The sequence below is a fragment of the Pteropus alecto genome, unplaced genomic scaffold (assembly GCF_000325575.1).
Source record: "Pteropus alecto unplaced genomic scaffold, ASM32557v1 scaffold152, whole genome shotgun sequence".
Taxonomy (NCBI): domain Eukaryota; kingdom Metazoa; phylum Chordata; class Mammalia; order Chiroptera; family Pteropodidae; genus Pteropus; species Pteropus alecto.
The window spans coordinates 9,401,719-9,418,368 of NW_006432227.1; the positions used below are offsets into that span (position 1 = coordinate 9,401,719).

The window sequence follows — 16,650 nt, forward strand, 5'->3', positions numbered from 1 at the left end:
TTTGTGATGTAGATTTTTGAGCAAAAAATATTAGCAGGGTAATTTCATAATGCTAAATGGGTCAAATCACTAAAATGACATAAAGATCCTAAGAATCCATGCAATTAATATCAGACTCTCAAAATATATGAAGCAAAAATTAATAAACCCGCAAGAAAAAATAGATATGCCTATAACTATGGTCATGGATACTAATAATGCTCTCTCGATATTAAAAGAACAAAACATTATAAATAAAATCAGTAAGGATATAAGAAATGTGAACATTATCCAAGAAATTGACCTAATTGATATATGTAGAATACACCACACAAGAACAGCAGTATATACGTTGTCTTTAAACTTACTAAGAATATATACCAAAATAGACCCTATTAAAATTAATAATATGAATTTTAATAAATTTAAAAGGATTCAAATCTTACAATGACTGTTTATAACACATTGAAATTAAACTAGAAATCATTAACATATAATCTGCAAAATATCCAAATATGTGGAAAATTAATAATACATGTCTAAATAATGTATGAGTCAAAGAAACAATCAAGAGCGAAATTAGAAAGAATTTTTTCAGAAAAAATTATAACACATCATTTCAACATTTGTAGAATGCAGCTATAAATACTTCACATTTCCAGTATTAATTACATAGATTAAGAAAAAAGAAATGTTTCAAATCATTAACTTCAGATTCTACCATAGGAAATTAGAAAAAGAGTAATTTAAACTAAAAATAAGTAAAAAAGGAAGTAAAAAACAAAGCATAGATTACTGAAATAGAAAACAAAAATCAATAAAGAAAATTGACATAATTCATAATGAGTTCTTGAGTTCAGAATTCATAAACTTATAGCCAGACTAATGAGAAAAGAAAAAGAACAGCTCCTGAACTTTTACTTTTTCTGAGGTTTTTGATGTACAAATGGCCAAGAGACAAGTTAAAAAGATGCTCAACTTTACTACCTATTAGAGAAATCCAAGTCAAAACCACAATGAGGTACCACCTCACACTTCTTATAATGGCTATCATCAACAGGACAAGTAATAACAAGTGTTGGAGAGGTTGTGGGGGAAAAAGGAACCCTCATACACTACTGGTGGCAATGTGAATTGCTGCAGCCGCTACGGAACACAGTATGGAGGGTCCTCAAGAAATTAAGAATTGAATTACCATATGACCCTGCAATTCTTCTTCTGGGTATCTATCCCAAAAATTTGAAAACATTTATCTGTAAAAATATATGCACCCGGATGTTCATTGCAGCATTATTCATGGTGGCCAAGACATGGAAACAACCAAAGGGCCCTTTGATAGATGGTTGGATAATGAAGAGGTGGTACATATACACAAAGGAATATTACTCAGCTGTAGGAAAAGATGAAATACTGCCTGCCATTTGTGAGAACATGGATAGATATTGAGATAATTATGCTAAGCGAAATAAGTCAGACAGAAAAATTTGAGAACCATATGACTTCACTCATATGTGGGATATAAACTGAAAGCAACAAACAGAGACTCCTGGACATGGACAACATGATGAACAAAGTAAGTCATCAAAACTCGTCCAGTGGTTACCAGAGGGAAAGGGGTAAGGGTCCCATACAAAGTGGTGGAAGAAAATTTGACTTTGGGTGGTGAACACACAATGCAACATACATATGACATATTATCAATTGTATACTTTAAACCTATATAATTTTATTAACCAATGTCACCCCAATAAATTTAGTTAAAAATAAAATTTTAATTTTAATTTTAATTTAAAAAAAAGAAAGAACAGAAATTTCCACTATCAGGAATGGCAGAGGCAACATCTGTTGCTGATTCTATGGACTGACTACATAGTAAGTGGTTATTATGAACAAATGAAGGACAATAAATTTGAGAATTTAGATAAAATGGACAAATTCCTTAAAGGATATAGGCCTTGAAACCTCACTGAAGACTCACTTAATACTTTTATACTTAAGAAGGAAATGTAGAAAACTGGAGTGTCATTTTTATACTTGCCATAAGAAAACGGCTGAACAAACTGCAAATGATGACTTTACGTGACATCATCAGAGAACTGAGATCATAGAACAAACTACTCTGAAACAATGAGGAGACAGAAAACTATATGGAGAAAACAGAGCCTGAGCATTTGCTTACCTGGGACAGACATCACCGAGCGATCTTGTCCCTTGAACAAGGCCCCGGAGCGGCCACTGCTGCAAAGTCGAAAACCCCCATGTGACCTTCGGCTCTACAATCAGCGCTTCGCATCAGCAGATTCAATGAACCGCAGGTCGGAAACGGCATTTCCATCGGCAGCTGGGAATCCGTGGCTGGGAAAGCAAAAACAGCTTTCCATCCCGGGATGGTGGAATCCATGGATGCAAGACCCACAGATATGCAGGGCCGAAAAAAATCTGCGTGAAACCGGCCTCGGTAGTTCGGACCCATTTCTATTCAAGGATCAATTGTATACGTAAGTAATAAGCTAGAAAATTTTAACAATTTCCGAATATCAAGTATTGGCTAGTGAGGGAGTGTGAAAGCATAGTGGCACCAGACATTCTAGAATTTACTCCCTTGCAGGCTTTTTCTCCAAGAAGATCATCAAACACTCACAGGGAAGATGAGAATGAGATCTGCCAGCACGTCTCCCAAGGTCACGGCTTGGGTACGGAAGCAGCAACCACTGCCCCAAATGCATGCAGAACCTTCTCCCTTAACTCTGCTAAGAAAAAAAAGAAAATTAAAAAAAAAAAAAAAGGCTTAAATCCAGGAAGCAAGTCATCAAAACTTGTGATCTGGGAGCATGGCTGGAAACCCACACAGTTAGGGGAAGGAAAGAGCTGCTCCCAACAAAAACCCACTCAGACCTTTCTCCCACGACATGTAGGAGTAAAGGCTTCAAGAATGCAGCTGCGGGCACTTAAGCCTCCAGGTGAAACAGCCCTGCGGGCTCCTTGATTTTAGCCAATGAAATGCATCTCCGACTTCCGACCTCTAGAACTGTAGGATAGGAAAGCTGTATTCTTCTCTGCCCCTGAATTTGTGATAATTTGGTACAGCAGCATTGAGTAATTGATAGAGATGTCATTTTAGTATTTTACCCAAATCCTCTTGAAACTTCATGCACTATCGACCTTTCTAGGAAAATTTGATTATGTCTCAACTTTTCCAGTTCTTATCTGAAATATTCACCACTAATACCAGCACCAATCTCTCCAGATCTCTGTCTGTGTCTCTATAACTCTTTTTATTACCCCTTTTAGTTTTTCTTTCTTATACATAATAATAAAATTTACCTCTTTGATCCCAAATTAAGCTCAGTTTTCAAAATCTATTCTTGTTAACCAAGGACACCATTGAGTGTCTCCAAACTCCCATAACGTATATTATTTGTACTATTCAATTCGCTATAACACGTTGATGAATTTGCCACTTTTCCTTCATCTCTGTTTATCATATGTAGGGACATTAGAATTTTGTCTGAAATATAAGTGCAATTCTCAGTTGCTTATTTGTCTTTTGAATTTATTTTCCTGGATAAATTTTGTTTTCAAAGTTCCATTTTTTGACCTCAGTTGTTTCTATTTTTAGCTGTTCTAACAAAAGCTATAAAAAGTATTGTGCTACTTTATTTAATTATAATATACAAAGTTATCTCAGAAGAATCTCATAAAACTCTCTCTAAATTCAAGTGTAAAAAGAGAATAAATTTCCTTTATCTTATTGGTTCTTTACCTGATATGTTTAAGTGTAGTGATGAATTCTTGACAAAGTATAGAAAGAGAAGACAGAGTTGATGAAACAATGTATGGCAATAATAACAATATAATTAATATCCAGAGAAAGACTGCTTCAGGAAGGTGGGTCAAGATTCAAAATCAGGCCAGAAGTTAATCTAATCAACCCATTCAACAAAATTAGAAGACAGGAGAATAAAGAGTTTTAGGTTGATGAAAATAGAAAGTTTTGTTCCCACAGACAGGAAGGGTGAAAGGGTGACCATGAAAAACTATAAATACAATTTAAGGCACTCAGTTATAATTAGGTCTCATAACTGCAAACTAGTATAACCTGAACTTATAGGAGGCACAAAGCAAAGGGCACTTCTTTTTCTGGTACCCGGAGTCTCAGGAGAATTAATCTTAGGCCTTGTTGGTCTGAGCAAGAAACATGAAAATGTTAAAACTCACTCTTCTAGCTATAGCTCAGAGGATGGACCTCTGACACCTTTTCCGTATCTTCAAAATTGTCAAACTGCTAGTTTTGTTTGGAAAAAAATATTAAACATTTCTCTACGGTCTATCTCTCTAAATATAAAAATTGATTGTTTATCTTGAGAAAGGGTATCACTGTGTATCAACTGCATTCATGAAAAGATTAGTAATAACATGGGAATGAAGCTTTGAGATTACGGGCAAGGGACTCCTGATTATTGAGGACAACTGTGATGCCAGAGGAGACACAGTTAAGTAAACCCCCCAGCAGGCTAAATACCAATTTCAGGGCAGAAGAGTCTCTGTGTTTTTGGTAGTTTATTATCATTAAATAGGTATTGTTCAGGGATCCAGCTTCTTGATTCATTTATCATCATCATCTGAAGTAGATTATGGCTAATGATGGGAAACATGCAGTGGTGATTTGATTTTTGAGGATGTTTATTTGTCTCTTCAACATGAAGTTTTGTTAATAGTCATTTTTCAAACTCCCCCAAGATGCATGATTTATATCTATGTGGCTTTTTTTAAAAAGTGGAAATTAATTTCATGCCATCAATTTACTTTTCCACTGAGAAATTTAGGATATAAGATGTCAGTTTAAAATGTAAGAAGAGAATTAACTACAAGCACAGTAATTTAGCCATTAATTTGGACTTTATTTTTTCATTGAAGAGAGACTTTAAGTGTACATAAATTTTAATTTCTCCTTAAAATAATATAAAAATTAAAACATTTACATTTATGTCCTGTAATATAGATCTGTAATAATAAAATGTATATCATTTTTATTATTTTGTCAGTTGATATTATTTTAAAGATGACTGTCACCAAATATATTTGTATAGCCCCCTACCATATATCAGGGCTGGTTTTTTTAAACTTTTGAAAATTATTGATTCAAAATAACAATTCTACTTTTAATGTGACAGTAATTTTTCATTATACATTTTCATTTTGAGATCTATTCTACTCTTCAAATTAACAACACAAGTTCATCAGAAAACAGAATATCCATCTGATGTTTTGCCTTGCTCTATTCAATGTTAAGCCAATTTTCTCTTTAAAAAGTTATTTTATTTAAATTAATGGTTTTCATTTTTTTATTCAGTATTTTATCTACTTACCCAAAGACAGAAGAAGCTTAATAACATATACCTATTAAACCACAAAGTATACATCGTACTTATGGAATGGAATAGAAACGTAATTATATATTCTCTATATGTTGAAATAATAACATACGACATATATGAAATAATAACATACAACATATACTTTTACAGTGAAGTGTTTGAGGCCTATAGAAGATGAGAAAATTATCAAGGATTAATTAAATAGATGTCAAAACAAATATGGCACTCTTCGGAACATGCCAAGAGTCTCTACAAGTGTTAATTGCCATAATGCAAAGATACGTAAATTACATTAGTCCTTAATGTCATCCTTGATATATTAGAGGCTTAAAATGTATTTGTATTAGGAAAACTATGTATGTATTGCCAACAAAACAAAACAAAAAAAATGGAGGTTTTAGAAGAAGAAGATGGTTGCCTTTACAAACTGCTTTTCTGTTAAAGATCACCAGCTCCAGACTTAGAAGAAACCTATGAGTAATATTTCATAATCTAACGTTCAGTAGAGCAAGTCACATCTCCATCTCCTTTTAGCCACATGATAAGAATTTTCAGTGATGGGGAAACCCACTTGTATGTGAAGGATCCTCAGTATCATTAGGCTGTGCATTGTATCCCTTCCATTTCCAGTACCGTATTTGTCACCTTTCTCGAGTTGAATTCTAAATGGTCCCGAGGTATTGTTTAGCACTTAGATATGTGGACTACACATCCCTATTAAGTTTCTTAGTTCTAGACGCTCTCCTTCTTTAATATAACCAGAAACTTCATCACCTTTCTCTAAAATTATGTCATAATGATGCTAATAATTGTATCTGTCTTCGTGAACCATAAATCTATCATGAATTATATTCACTATTCTTATATAATTTCACATTGCATTTCCCTAAGTACAGTATATATAGACATTCCCCTTTACTGGTAGCCCAAAAAGTCTATAAAAAAGTAAACGACGTGCTATGTTCTTATCTCAAGAAAGAGAGTCCCAGACCCTGAGTGTGGAGCTTCTGAGAGTAATCCTGAGATCTGGTGAAAGAAAGAACTGGCTATTGCCATGTAGGAAGGAAGAAACTTTGGAAACTACAGGATAAAAGGTAAGTCTTGGGAAATCTCTATTTCTGGAACTGAGTAAATTAATTTGAGATGAAGAGGCTTCCTTTAGAAACAGGGAAGATTGATGGGAAAAGAGACTCAAGATAGAACTTTTCGAAAACAAGTTAATATCTACAAATCAGAAAAAGACCGACCTCTTCCAAACACAAGGTGCATTTTTTTAATGAAAACTGCACTTTAATGTGGCAACCAATGAAAACAATCTCGACTAAAAAACTGAATAAGCTTCTCTTCCTCGTTCTCCCTAAAATGATGGCTTTATATCGCAGGTCTATGAAAATCGAATAATCACGAATACAAAAAAAAAAAAAAAAGGCAGAATAGAAAAAAGAAAAACATCAAAACAAAACTTCACATCCATTCAAAGTTACTAAAATAACATGAAATATGAGAATCAAAAACTTTCAACAGATAAATATACTCTAACAGTCAGCATGGAAAATCTAATGCAGCATTGCAATATGAATTAAGTATAATTGAACAAGCTACTGTAAATGTGATGAGAAAAGACCAGAAATTAAAAAACTAATAATAAAAGGCAAACTAAAATGAAACTATTAAGGAGATATTATCATATTCAGAGCGCTGGGAGACACGGTGGGGTGCAGAAGCTATGCTTCCCAAATTCATAGATCTCAAGTTTGGAATTTTGACTGGGTCTGACACATAAATTGTGAGCACAATTTATGTTGCCATCTTTAAGAAATTTTAAAATCTAAAATATGGACCTCCATGCTCTGTTTTGCCCTATGTCATAATGACTAGTCATGATATTTTCAACTCTGAAATGGGAGTGAGTCTACGGCCATGCCACCCTGAACAAGCCCGATCCCATCTGATCTCGGAAGCTAAGCAGGGTCAGGCCTGGTTAGTATTTGGATGGGAGACCACCTAGGAAGACCAGGTGCTATAGGCGTAAAAAATAAAAAAATAAGAGATTATAAGCAGACAAGGTCCTTGCAGTCTGTGAGGTCAACCAGGGGTTGCCTCGCCAAATATATATATGTATATGAAATGGGAGTGAGAGATGCAGGGTTGACCTGAATAGTCTGCAGGCATGAGGGAACTGCTTAGTGCCTGCTTTAACTGCTCTTTGCTACCTCTCTCGCTGTGCACATCTATGACCTCTTTGAGTGTTTCAGCAACCAGTTAATGGAAAGGAAAGAGCAAAACTAGTTTACAGATGGATCTGCGTGATACACTGTAAGTGAAAAGGTGCTCTACTAAAAACTCAGTAAGGTGAGGCCGTGAGGGATAGTGGTAAAATCTTCCCCCAGTTGGAAGAACTTCAGGTGATAAAAATCACACACACACACACACACACACACACACACACACACACACACACACAATGTTTCCCCTTTCCAGAGGTACATGGTAAGAGCCAGATAAGATATTAACCTGCAAACACCAGTTTGGAAGAACTGGTTCTAGATGAGGAACTCTAAAATTATAAATCGAGTGGTTTTATAGGAGAGGGAAGCTCTTCCCCTCCCTTACTGAGAGGGGGATAGAGAAATCTTATCACCTTATTCTGGATTCTTAACATTGGGAATGTAAACAGATGTCTCCTTGAAAGATGTGACTGAGTCTTCAGTTTTACAACCCAGGGCACCAGTCATGATTCTGGGTCTCATGCCACCTTGAAAAAGTAAACACATACCTTTGGAGAGGAAAACCTCTTGAGTTTCCCTACCCCTACCCCCCCATCTGATCAGTCATAATTTAACTTAGATTGTTCTTTTATAAATATTTTCTCTTCAGTCACATATCACCTTCCTTAGGAAGCTCACACAGAGAGTTACATCAGTGAGCCGCCCTGCTTCTGAAGTCTGCTTGGGAATGGTAAATGCAAAGCTCAGACAAGAAGCTGGAGAGAGGGAAGTCTTATTTACCTTGCTCTCTCTTTGTGAAATCATTTTGGCCTGGTAGCATCTCTTGGCTGAAAGTCACTGCTTATCTCAATGCAACATTTTCTACAAAACTATTCCTCCGGGTTTTCAGTAGGGGTTTTCTCTCCCCGTATTCTTTTGCAGTTAGTCATGATAAATGTCCCCTGTAGTAACCTCACCTTACTGCTTTCTCTATGCCTTGTGGTTTCCCTATGCACATAAATACACTTTTAAAAATAATCTTTTATGAATTCTTAAAATATCTTTGAGTGAGCCATCTTTTTCCCATGTGACCCGTCTCATTCTACCTAATTTTAAAGATTTAAACATTTTTTATATATTTTTTCAATTAGCCAAAGTATATGTAGTATATACACATTAGGTTTTTCATCACTTATTTTTTTTTCTTCATACTATGTATTTTTTTCTTTAGCATTTATCATAACTTCACGTGTTTAGCACCATTTGTTTTCCACATATGCAGGTGATCACATCTTGATTTTCCATTTGCATTGAGGAAATTGGTGAATATTTTCTAACATTCCCTAGTTTATCTGGCTTCACGTCCCTCCCTTGTCCTAAATTTTACTTGGAAAATGTATTAGTCTGCTAGAGCTGCCATACAAAATACTGCGTGTCTTAACCAACAGAAATGTGTTTTCTCACAGTCCTCCAGGCTAGAAGTCCCAGATTAAGGGGCCTGCTGGCTCACTTCGTGGTTAGGGCTCTCTTTCTGGTCTGCAGGTGGCTGGTAGAGCTGTGTGCTCACATGGCCTTTCCCTGTGTATGCTATGAGAGGAGGCAGACCCTTCCCTGTCTCTCCTTTATAGGAACTAATCCTATCAGATCAGGACCTCAACTTATGGCCTCATTTAACCTTAATGACTTCTGTAGAGGCTCCATTTCCAAAAATAACCATACTGTGGGTAGGGCTTTGACATATAAATTTTGAGAGGACACTACATTAAGGCTGTAACAGAAGACTTGGCAGTGCTTCTGATAATATGAGGTGTGGTAGCATTGGATCATTTAGGGCATTGAGTGACATACAAGCTTAGGATATTGGGCTTTGCTCTCTCATCTAAGCTCCTGTATTGGGGTCTTCCCAATTAATACAGGAGTTTATTCCTCTCTTATGAGTGTCATTTGTCTGTTCAACTTACCTTCATGCAACCAAGAACATGTATTATTACGTTGCTCAGAGTATATTTTCCAGAAATATTTGTAAGCATCTGCCAACAATGAATTTCACAAGGCAGACCATGTATCTAAATTACAGGAAGGTTTATTTATAAAGTAATTAATTGTTCATGTCACATTGGAGGACCTTGTGCCAAATATTTGCTTCATGTATACCTTTCGGAGAATCTTCTTCATGTTTTTGAAATGTAATACATTTTTATAACTATGGTAACTGTTGAAATTAAACAATCAAAATGTTTCATAAGCATCTAAAATTTAGAAACCAAATTATAAGACATTAAAAATTACTGCACTCTAACGTCTGCTTATATTTCTGTTTAATGTGCCAAATCATAATTTGCAGACAGAAATTGGTTTTCAAGTTATAAAATTAAACTTTCAAACAAAAAGACTTCATTTATGAAATACTAATGCTGACTTAGCTGTTATTGGCAGTAACCTTTTGGATGTTGGAAGGAGGAATAAACAGTGAGGAAGAGAATATAACACAAATAGACATCTAAGCAAGTGCTACAGAATTTTCATAAACTAAGTATAAAGGACTGTTTTACTTGTGATCTCAATGCCAATTTCTCAACTGATCTTAACACTCTTTAAAAGCTTTAAATAATCCTTTATAGAAATTATTAAGTGAAATATAATACGATAGTTTGCTAGTAGTAGTCTAAAAGACTAATCTAAATTTTACGTATCTGCAAACCATGTGCTAGAAATGTACTAATAGCAAATGCATATAAAAATTCATTGTCGAAGACAAACAGATGTGTGACCACAGCTTTCAACCTCATCCTCTCTTTCTTTACTTGTGAATGTCTTGAGTACATTTATTTTGTGCTTTACCTTTAAATTTTATTTCACTAAGTTCCTCTCTTAGGCTGTGTTTGTTTGTTTGTTTGTTTGTTTGTTTGTTTCAGTTTAGATAGCCTAATTCTGGATTACCTTCAGAGAAAATGTGCAATGTTCAGGGAGGAAGAAATGTATAAGCGTAGAGGTCAATGGCTGTATCGAAGTCAGCTAGAACATCCTGGCTCACAGTAATATAGCTCTATTTCGTGGAACATTTATCATTACAACAACTAAATATGGCATTGCTTCAGCTTGGCAGAAGTGATAGAATGCCTTCTGTAAATATTAATAACTTTGCAGTCTTTATCTTGCACATACATTTCCCCTGATACCTTTGAATTTATCAAAACTATTTTCAGAATTAGTACCCCATGGTAGAAGCGTATATTTAATGTGTATTCGGAGTGAAATTATTACAAAAGCTTTTTCAGATCCCTAAACCTTTTATAAGACATATCTCAAGATACCACATATCATTCTGATTTTCTACAAAGTATTTCCTTTGCTTGTCTGTAAACATATGAACTTGAGGATGCTTTTTCACAAGTTCATTTACATCGATGAGTTTATGACAAAGACTTCATTTATGTTTATTTTCTTTTATCACTTTCTTTTGGAGAAAACAAAACGTAGGGTACTGATTTTCACAAATCCATGGACATTTATGCACAGCCAGAGCATACGCTATTACTGTAGTTATAGATGAAACGGAAGCCTTTGTGGATTTTTCCCCCAATACATTTTGCATGTCTCTTCTGGTGCAAAGAATTACATATCAGTTTCTTCAATGAGTTTTTTTTTTTATTATATCTGAATGTATTTATTTTGTATTTGCAGATATATATATGTATGTATACAAAATTTGTAAATAAGCATGTTATATGTAGTTAATGTATATAATATTAATAAATATATGTTCTCCCTGTTCTATTTCTTAGCTTTGGGCTGTGAAATAAGGCAGATTCTTTATTTTCTATAAACTATATCTATAGCAATATCTGTATCCGTAGCATCTATATCAGGATCTAAATCATCTGTATCTATAGCAATATCTGTATCTATATCTTCTATATCACACACTTGGAACTAAATATACAGAGATATGCTAAATTTATAGATAGGAGGACTCGATATTGCCAAGTTGTTAGTTCTTCCCATATTTATCCATAGATGGATGTAATCTAATTAAAAACCTAGGTGATCTTGAGTATAGTGATGTCTTTTAGATAAAACTTGAAAGGTACAATCCATGAGAGAAATAATTGATAAGCTGGACTTCATTAAAATTAATAACTTCTACTCTGCCATAAACAATATCCAGAGAATTAAAAGACAAGTCAGAGAATGGGAGAAAATCTTTGTAAGAGGCACATCTTATAGGACTATTATCTGAAATGCACAAAGAACTTTTAAAACTTAACGACAACAAAACCTGATTAAAATAGGAGCCAAAGACCAAAACGAACACTTCACCATAGAAGATAGACAGATGGCAAATAAACATATGAAAAGATGCTCCACATCATATGTCATCAGGGAAATGCAAATGAAAACAACAAAAAGACATCACTACACATCTATTAGAAGGTATGAACTCCAAAACATGAGAACGCCAAGTACTTGTAAGAATGTGGAGCAACGGGAATGCTCAGGCATTGCTAGTGAGAATGAAAAATGGTACAGCCACTTTGAAAGACAGTTTTGTGGGTTTTTTAAAACAAAAATAAACATACTGTTACCATGGAAAACAGCAGTCTTGTTATTTACCTAAGGGAGTTGAAAACTTATGTCTACACAGAAAAATGCACACCAATGTTTATGGAAGGTTTATTCATACTTTCCCAAACTTGAAATCAACTAAGATACTCTTCACTGGATGAAGGTGATTGGATAAACTGTGGTACTTCTGGATAATGGAATATTATTAAGTTCTAAAACAAAATGAGCTACCAAGCCATGAAAAGACATGGAGGGAATTGAAATATATATTACTAAGTGAAAGAAGCCAGGCTGTATTAACTGTACATATAGTATGATTCCAACTGTATGACATTCAAAACTTTGGAGACAATAAAAAGATTAATGGTTGTGAGGGTGAGAAATGATAGGCAGAGCCAGAGGATTTTTAGGGCAGTGAAAATATTCTGAATGATATTACAATGATAAATATACGTCATTATACATTTTCCTAAACCCACTGAATATGCACCAAGATTGAACTCTTAAATAAATTATAGAGTTTGAGAGATTATGTTATATTAATCAAGGTCCACCTTGGTTGAAAAGAGAGAGAGAGAAAGAGAGAGAGAGAGAGAGAGAATCTTTCCAATCAGTAGAAGTAGGGAGTATACGGAAAAATCCCCGTACATTCCTCTCAACTTTATTAAAAACCTAAAACTGCTCTAAAAATTGTCTTTAAAATCTATATTCTATAAGCCAATTCATTATATCAATGAAATAGGAAATACAAATAAAAGAAGACAGCAGTTAGAATATTACTAGCAGAAAATATCAAATACCTAATACTTGATACATTAATCATCAGGGAAATGCAAATCAGTCACTTTTTCTTATTTATCATGGTGTATCTAAAACCTAGTTTCTTCTTCCTACATCCATTCTAGTTAGCCAGAAACATGACACTTGCTGTTCCATTTTGAAAAGCCAGGAACACTAGCAAGCTGTGGAGCTCACTTACAAGTATCTGGAATATTTCCAACCTAGTCAGCTACCTTGGAGTTTCACTTTGTTACAATAACATCAATTTTCATACAAGGTGCCTATGAATATTATGTTCAAATTTACCTCTACAGAGTTCTGCTTAATTTACATCATTGTCTCTCCATGCTTTCTGATTGCCTTAAGTGGGAAATATCTATTCCTAATTTTATTACTACGTAACACATTTTCATCTGGGTCTTTTAACCAGCTCCCATCAGGACTGACACTCACTATTCAGAGGTGTGTATTGGAGAAGAAAAATCTAATCCTTAGCACAGAGTTTGACGTACTATTAATTCTCAAAATGCATCAACTATTTCTGCTAGTACAATTGTGATTATTTAAGATATCTTTCCCATCCTGTATTATATATGTAACCCTGAATTTCTGTAATAACCTTTGTACTCCTCGAACTTTATTACGTAATTCAATTATTGAGTCTTCAGAGAAGAGATGCTTATGGCCTGAATTAGTACATGGCAATATAGATGACCATAAATGGATGAATTAATGCTAGGTTATGAAGTTATAATTGAGAGAATTGACTAATAAATTGGGTATACTTTAAATTAAAAAAAAATCAAGTTAACCATTGCATCTAAGCAAAACTGGTAATTTTTCTGAAACAAAGATTAGGGAGGTGCAGGTTTAGAGAATAAAACAAAAGTTCATATTTTTATTAAAATGTTACTTCAAGAAAATAGGGTGCCATCAGAAGAAAATCATTCTTCCATTCGCCAATAGAAGAATTAAATTTTTAAATTTATTACATTCAAATATTTCTTACATATACAAAATCAAAAATATAATTACTCCAATTCCAAAGCTGAATAATCGATAGTAATATTTTGCATAAACTCAATTCAAGAGAGAATGACTTAGGTTAATTGGAGGAGTTTTAACAAGAAACACAACTGTCAAAGGGATTGAATGAATACACACTTCTTCTGGTCAGCATGTTTTCTCCCTAGAGAGAACCCTAAATGAGATGCCAAATTAAAATCCACAGATTTCATGGTAAACTGGGAATCAAGAGGTAATCAAAATATAATCAGAACAAAATAGGGATATAACAGCCTTTCATTCTTGACAGATATAGTTTTTGTGTAAATCAAAAAGAAGTAGATGGATAGAATAAAAACATGAAGTGAGGATGGCAGCTGTTAGTTTTCTGGGGTTTTTTTAGAGCACTTAATTCAACATTGTTATTGACATTTTATCCCTGTTATATCAAAGTGAATATTGTGTTACTTATTAGCCATTCATTATTTTATGAAGCAGAAATTAAAATAAAAACTATTCCCTAGAGCTTTGATTCATCATAATAAGCATCAGAGCCTGCTTTACATTTTCTCAAATCTGAAAGATAAGCATGGGTTCCTTTCTAGAGTCACATTATAATTACACCTGAATATGAAGCCGTCTCTCCGTAAGTGGAAACTGATTAATTGGTCGAAACTACCAGAACAAAGTTGAACGGTCTTTATTTTGAACACCTAATGATTACACGGTTTCTTTTCAGTAATGAAACCTTTCTCTTCTCAGAGAAAATACAATGTTATATAAACAGAAGCCTGAAAATCCATATGAACAATCAGAACAAGATGGTACAGAGAAGAAAAATAGTAATTACTGCGATTTCAGTTCTAATGAGATTTAGTTTCTTAAAAGCGGTAGTAAGAAGCTACTATAAAGGCCCATTTTACTTAATATTATAATAATTGCATATGTACTCTCTCTTTTGGTCACTTGGTGTTTTTTTTATTTTGTTTTGTTGTCTTCAAAGAGGATTTATATTAGTGCTAAGATGAAGAAAAAGTGGAGCTGTGTACTAAATCTAATAGTTGGTTCCACATTTATCACATAAATTCATACTGTTTTTCATTATTTGGTAATTATCTCCTGTTCATTATTTATCTCTCTTTAATTAAACTGCAACATATTAAAAATAAGAACTAAATCTAATACTTCTTTTTTAATACTTTTTTTTCAGTCTCCAGCAGTGTGTAGAAACCCTAGTAACAACTTGTTAATCAATTAGTCAAAATATATTTATGGATAAACAATGTTCCAAGATGCTAGAACATTACTTAATAGGAACATCTAGTGTTCTAGTTCTATGATAATTTATCCCCAGTCTCCTTCATGAATTTACTTTTTGAAAACTGCTGGGTTCATAATTGAATGTGCGCAATCGCTCCTGGTTATAGTTCCATTTTAATAATTCTAATTGAAGTATAAAAGTTTTATTTACCACAAAGTAATTACAGTTGTCATGTAGGTGATATATTTTGAGGGATATAAGGTCTTTCCTCCATCTTTTAACTATTCGAAATATCTATGTGTCCTTACATACACAACTCTTACCTACATTTATCTGCATCAAAATACAAGACTCGTTAGTAATTAAAAATCTAATGAATCATAACATTTTAAAACATCAGACTAGAAGATAAACACTATTTCCCCATCTCACATTTTAAGATAATTGTCTCAGGCTTACTGATTGTGCCCATTGCTATATTTATATTTTCCTGTACTTAGTTGCAGTCTGTGAACAGTGGACTCGATATAAAACTTTACAGTCATTCCTTACAAGCCTGGTAATGAAGACTGAAATCAATTTAAATATTTTCTTTTTGAAAGAAATAAAACGAATTGGTAAAGAGATGCACATTTGAGGTTAGGCTGACAAAAGCAAAAGACTTGTTTTCATAGGAGCTACATTTATCTTCACGCTTGCTTGTGAATGACTCGATTGCTACCTCCTAGAGAACAAGGGAATCTTTTATGGGGCGCTGCCCTTTCTACTACTGAAGCCTCGGATTGCCAGCCTCAGTAAACTCTGGGTATATTACCTGTTATGTTTCTATTTCGCTACTCTAATCCACTCTCAAAGGCACTGAGCTCAGCCTGATTTTTCCACCGTACGCACTGTATTAGTTTTCTATTACTGCTGCAATAAATTACCACACATTTAGAGGCTTACAGCAACACTTATTTGTCCTCTCTCTGTTTTGTGAGTTGAGAGTCTAGTGTCAATCCTGGCTCTGGTCTGGGGCCTCCAGTCTGGGGTGGGATCTGCTTGTAGTCTCAATCAGGCAGTTGGCAGAATTCAGTTTCATGAGGAAGGACTGAGGTTCCCATTTCCTCAGTGACCTTTGGAAGGGGAACGTTCCTGACTTCTAGATGTCACCTGCATTCCCCTGTTACTTTATATTCAAGTAAATATAAAGGCTGGTCAATTCCTTCTCATACTTTTTATCTCTGACTGATTCTTTTCCTTTTCTGCTTTTACAGGGCCCTGTGATTTCTTTAGGCATAGCTGGAAAATCCTGGATAGTCTCCTTTTTTTTGTAAAGTCATTAGATTGGAAACATTAATCCCATTTTTTTTCTTCCTAGTCCTTTCACAGTAGTACCTAGAATTGCGTTTAATGAATAGCCAAGAGTCTGAATCTTAGGATATCTTTAGAAATAAGCCTATCCACCCAGGCAAAACCCATATTTAAAGGCTAA

At 34.3% G+C, this 16,650-nt stretch overlaps 1 pseudogene; it reads left to right on the plus strand.

The window, feature by feature from the left end:
- The first annotated feature begins 7,267 nt into the window (after positions 1–7,267).
- LOC112475892 lies at positions 7,268–7,386 on the plus strand (annotated as a pseudogene).
- The last annotated feature ends 9,264 nt before the right edge of the window (positions 7,387–16,650 follow it).